This window comes from Halichoerus grypus, chromosome 9 (genome assembly GCF_964656455.1).
Source record: "Halichoerus grypus chromosome 9, mHalGry1.hap1.1, whole genome shotgun sequence".
NCBI lineage: Eukaryota > Metazoa > Chordata > Mammalia > Carnivora > Phocidae > Halichoerus > Halichoerus grypus.
Window position 1 is genome coordinate 8,498,192 of NC_135720.1, and position 5,014 is coordinate 8,503,205.

Sequence of the window (5,014 nt, forward strand, 5' to 3'; positions counted from 1 at the left end):
CCCTTGAGCTGTAATAGAAGGGATTGACTTTCTTTGAGATCTGCAGACCACTAGCCTTGGGGAATGAAGGGCCAGAACGTTCCAGGCCACAAAGGCCAGCAAGTCTATTTGAAGCCACCTCGGCTTTCTGATCAGCCCAGCAATCTGTTAGCAAAATGTTTTTCTTTCTTAAGGTCACAACAAATGACTTTACTGACCTCCCTTTGCGCATCTCTAGACCTTGCTCTCCTTAGCAGGAAGAACAGAGGGCTCTTGCACAACCTCTGGTACCAAGGAACCAGACCTCCTTGCACAACTCCCCACTCCCCCGAGCACCAAGGAACCAGAACTTCTTGCACAACCTCTGAGCACTGAGATAACTCAGTAGCTGGCATCATCAGTCTGCGTGTAGTCAAGAAATGCCACAGCCCACCGCACTCCCTTAACCAATTAAACCCTTTTTAAAAATCCTTGGGCCAGGCAGAAACTCAGAGTTGGCTTTTGGACAGGAGTCTGCTTTCTCCCCAGGTGCCTGGACTCCCAAATAAAGCTCATATTCCTTTCCAGTTGAAACTCATCTCTTGAGTAGTGGCCTTCTGAGTGACGGGCAACTGAACTTGGGTTCATAACAGTCTCACTCCCATCAGGATGGCTGCTATTAAAAAAACAAAAATTAAGTGTTGGTCAGGACATAGAGAAATCGGAGCTCTTGCACACTGTTGGTGGGAATGTAAGTTGGTACAACCATCATGACAACAGTATGGAGGTTCTTCAAAAAATTAAAAACAGAAATACTGTCTGATCCAGTAATCCTACATGGGGGTACTTATCCAAAAGAATTGATCAGGATCTCAAAGAGATAGCTGCCCTCCTGTGTTCATTGCTGTGGTCTTCCCTGTAACCAAGATATGGAAACAACCCAAGTGTCCATTGACAGATGCATAGATAAAGGGGTGGTATGTACATACAAGGAAATATTATTCAGCCTGAGAAAAGATGGAAATCTTGCTAGTTGTGACAACATGGATAGACCTGGAGGACACTATGCTAAGTGAAATAAGCCAGACACAGAAAGACAAGTACTGTATGATCTCACCTGCATGTGGAATCTGAGCAGGCCGAACTTAGAGAAGTGGAGAGTAGAGTGGTGGTTACCCAGACTGGGGCGGGGGGGACATGGGAGATGTTGGTCAAGGGGTACAAAGTTTTGGTTCTTCAGCAAGATGACCTTCTGGAGGTCTCAGGTGTAGTGTGGTGACTGGAGGTGACAGTAGCGTCCTGTACACTTGAAATTTGCTGAGAGGGTAGATCCTAATGTTCTCCCTTCACACACACACACACTCACGTGCACATGCACACACATGTGCACACACGGTAACTATGTGTGGTGTTGGATGTGTTAATTAGCTTGGTTGTAGTGTTTACTTCACAGTATATACATAAATCAAATCAAATTGCATACTTTACATGTATACACAAGAACAAAGCAAAAGGAAAGGGACCACCACTACAAACATCGCTGTCTCCTCAGAGGCCTCTGTCTTCAGGCTTCATCCTCTTGCCCACGTGTGCCCCCTCACTGGCTTTTCACTGCCCCCCCCAACAGGTTCAAACTCACTTCCGTCTCCGTTTGGAAAGGGGACCCAAAATATCTCCCTGGCACCATCTCTAGCTACCACTCTCCCTCTCTCCTTTTACCTCACATTCTCGGCCTGATCCTGTGTGCTTCCTGCTGTGGTCTGAATGTTTGTGTCCCCCCCCATTCATGGGTTGAAACCTAAGCCCCAGGGTGACAGTATTAGGAGGGGGGCCTGTGGGAGGTGCTTAGGCAGAGCCTTAGGAGTGGGATTAGCATCCTTAGACGAGAGGCCCCAGAGTCCCCTCCCACTTCTGCCACGTGGGGCCACCTACAATCTGGAAGTGGGCTCTCTGTGGATGCCAGACCTGTCTGGGCCTTGATCTTGGACTTTCAGCCTCCAGAGCTGTGAGAGGGAAATTTCTGTTGTGTATAAACCACCACGTCTGTGGTATTTTGTTACAGCCGCCAGAATGGACCAAGACACTCACTGCTTCTTCTTCATTACCTTTCAGACATTGGAAAAGCCACAACCATTTTTCTTCCATGGTTCAAGAGTGTGGAAGCACTCCAGATGAGCTAACCTGTGACTTTCTACTTGAAAAATCCAACGAACAGTTTCCATTCCTTGTCTTACCGGACCGAAGTCCTTCACACCCTAGTGATCTTCCCTCAGCCTCCTCGGCCATTTCCTCCCATCTGTCTTCCGTGACCCCCTCTTCTGCCTGTTCTTCAAATGTTGGGGTGTCACTGACTTTGGTCTCCCACTATCTCTGGTCTCCTGCTGCAGTTCCTCCCTAGACGATCTTATTTACCATTGTCATTTAACTGGTACCTAAATAAATGTGAATGGCATTTTCTGGCTATGGGCCTGATCACCGCCCCCCCCCCCAAGCACTGGGTGCATTTTAAACCATCTCCGAGCATCTTTCCCCACAGGAAACTGAAGTACAAAGTGTTTGAATCGGAATTGATCATCTTGGCTTCAAAATTGTTTCTCCTCCTGCTGTAGTCCGGCTTCATCTGGTGACACTGTCCTGTGCCTTGCCCAGGCTAGAAATCCAGGGGATCATGCCGGGTTCCTCTTTGTCCCCCACACCCCACATCCAGCCATAGTCCCCCAAATCTCATGGTTCCACAGGCCGTGTGTGGCTGGGTGCTCGCCCTCCCGTGCCTCGACCCTCTCCTTACCCTTCCCGCCAGTCTCCTGCCTCCAGCCATCCTCCCCTGGGGACTATGCCCTGTCGCTAGAGAGATCTGAAAAACACAATCAGGCTATACTTGTCCTTAAAAATCCTTCCATGGTTTCCCATCTTCTCCTGCAGTTGACTTAAAAATATTTGGGGGTCACATATATCTTTGAAATGTGTATTAAAAATATACAGACACAGTCATTTGAAGCCAATCACAAGGTCTCTGGAACTCTTTTTCTGGACCCCTGACTAGAGGCTCTTTCTGTCCCTCTTAAAGTAGAGCTACAGTGAGGGACCAACTTCCTTTGGAGTTGTTGGCTGTGGGGCCAGATAAAGGAGGCTTCACATCTTCATGTCCTCAGATCTCTTCTTAGTTGCACTGCACTTGCCTTGCCATATTATTCATGAGTAGTCACAGAGGTGGACAATCCCATGCGTCTGTGAATGCTGGGAGAGAGGCCTTCAAAAGGGTAATGCCACGCATTCACTCGCAAGCAACTTCTTAACCCAGACAATTTTATTTCAACATTATTCTTAGCAATGGGCAAGAGAGGTTAATAAAGAATGTATAATCATAATTATTTTCCTGCCGACTCTGCTCTTTATTCAAATCACTATGAAAGTTGATGCCCCCTGCTGCAGTCCGGAGGTGGCACTGTGGGACCATCCAGCCACAGGATGGCTGGCCATAGACGCTGTCAGAGAAAATAAACACATTTAGAAACAGATGGGATTATTTTATGATAGAATGATAATAAAAGGCAGTAAAAAATATCCAAGGGTGGAAGAGTCACAGAAGCAAATAGAAAAATCATTGCTAGGAAGACAGAAGAGAATGGGACATTTTGATTAAAACTACTGAACCAAGTGTAGAATTTTCAAAAATTTGTCTCTGGGCATCTTACGTTTACTACAGAAATAGCCATGACATTAGGTAACGGATTCCTGAGTGTTTGGGAAATAGAAGTCTGTTTAGACTGCAAGACAGCAGAGATATTTTAATTCCTGCTCTATACTGGTAGAAGAGCGACCTTGAACTTGTCACCAAACCTCCTTGGGCTTTCGTGTCAGCATCTGTAAAATGGGAGAGCTGTACTGAGTGATCTCAACTATCCTTTCTAACTTGGAAATTCTGTAATTCCTGACTCTGTAGATAGAATTGTATAGCCCCAGGCAGGCAGTCTGAAAATAAATGATTAAATGAGATTAAAACAAGACAAGCTAACAAAATTAGAAGAGTCTCAGAGGACTGCAGATGGCATTGACCTTTAGCTAAATCAAGAATTTGTTTTATTTTTATTTTATTTAATCTCCACCCCTTTCTGTTTGTTTTTTTGGAGCCTTGTGACCCTGAGCATCCCCACCAGCCTCTCGTGCTGCTCCCAACTCTGACTCCCGGGACCCCTCAGAGCCACCTAACAGGGAGCCAGACATCTCATTGGGGGCAATGGGGTGTCTGGGGCTGTGGCCTTTAAGGCATTTCTTCTAGATGGCATGTGCCCCTGCTGCAGCAACTCACAAAGGGAGTGGCCAAATGAGTGCTGAGGTCCACACAGCACAGAGTGGAGGCCATTTTCTCATGCACTCACCACTTTATTCCATAAGCTGGTCTGGAGCCCTGGGGCACGTCTGAGATGCTGCCGTGATGGTTCTGGGTCTCACAGGCTAGTGACACAAACTGGAAACATGGTTTCTTCCATGCAGTGGATCGCAGGTGAAGTTGGACCCTGTGCCCCGCGGTTCCCTGTGTCCATCTCTAGGATGGCACCTCGAATGCTGCCCTGCACTGGGCATCAACAGAGTGGTCTACTACTGGACTGCGAGCTCTCATTACAGGGAATGGTGGGGAGTTTGAGCCCTGCAATCAGCATTCCTGGGTCAAATCTTGCCTCCAACACTTGGAAGCAGTGTGACATTGGTCATGTTACTAAAGTACTCTGTGCTTCCATTGTCTCTTCTGTGAAATAGAAGCATTAATACCTCCTCTATAGGATAATTGTGAGGATTAAGTAAATTAAGATATGTCAAGTCACTGGAACCAAGCCTCATGTGCAGCAAGAACTCGCTCCACGTTGTCTAGGTGTCCCCAAGTGCATGGCAGAGTGTCTGCTACATAGTAGGTGCTCAGTAGGAGTCTGTTGGCAGGATGGAGGGAGTGAGGAGATGGAGCACAGTTTGAGAGAAGTTAACTGGCCTGTGGAAGGAGACGGTGGCTTGCAGGAGAGGAACAGCCCTCCCAGTGCAGCTCTTTTTCAGGATTGCCTCC

At 47.2% G+C, this 5,014-nt stretch overlaps 1 long non-coding RNA gene across 1 annotated transcript in view; it reads left to right on the forward strand.

The window, feature by feature from the left end:
- Positions 1 to 2,410, forward strand: part of LOC144378946 (uncharacterized) — a 21,135-nt gene extending 18,725 nt beyond the window's left edge. Inside the window, exon 3 of the long non-coding RNA XR_013440886.1 lies at positions 2,071 to 2,410. This is a non-coding gene — a long non-coding RNA (uncharacterized LOC144378946). The remainder of the gene's footprint in view (positions 1 to 2,070) is intronic.
- The last annotated feature ends 2,604 nt before the right edge of the window (positions 2,411 to 5,014 follow it).